We start from the raw sequence: 628 nt of genomic DNA on the forward strand, positions 1-628 counted from the left end.
TGGGAATGCTTCCAGTTTTTCTCCATTTAGAATGATGTTGGCTGTGGGTTTGTTATATATGGCTTTAATTATGTTGAGGTATGTTCCCTCCAATCCAATTCTCTCTAGGACTTTGAACATAAATGCATGATGAATTTTGTCAAAGGCCTTCTCTGCATCTATTGAGATGACCATGTGGTTCTTGTCTTTGAGCCCACTTATATGATTTATGATGTTTTTTGACGTACGTATATTGAACCACCTCTGCATCTCTTGGATAAAGCCAACTTGATCATGGTGGATGATCTTTTTGATGTGTGTCTGTATGCTGTTTGCAAGTATCTTGTTGAGAATTTCTGCATCTATGTTCATTAAGGATATGGGTCTATAGTTTTCTTTTTTGGTTTTATCTTTACCTGGCTTTGGTATGAGAGTGATGCTGGCTTCATAGCAGGAATTTGGAAGTTCTCCCTCCATTTTTATCTTTTTGAATAAATTAAGTAGTCTTGGATGCAGATCTTCTTTAAATGTCTAATAGAATTCTGCTGTAATTCCATCTGGTCCTGGGCTTTTTTCAGTCAGGAGATTTTGTATTACTGTTTCAATTTCCTTGTGTGTTATGTGTCTGTTTAAGCTGTTAATCTCTTCT

Source organism: Nannospalax galili, unplaced genomic scaffold (genome assembly GCF_000622305.1).
Source record: "Nannospalax galili isolate Female #2095 unplaced genomic scaffold, S.galili_v1.0 scaffold3591, whole genome shotgun sequence".
NCBI classification, from domain to species: domain Eukaryota; kingdom Metazoa; phylum Chordata; class Mammalia; order Rodentia; family Spalacidae; genus Nannospalax; species Nannospalax galili.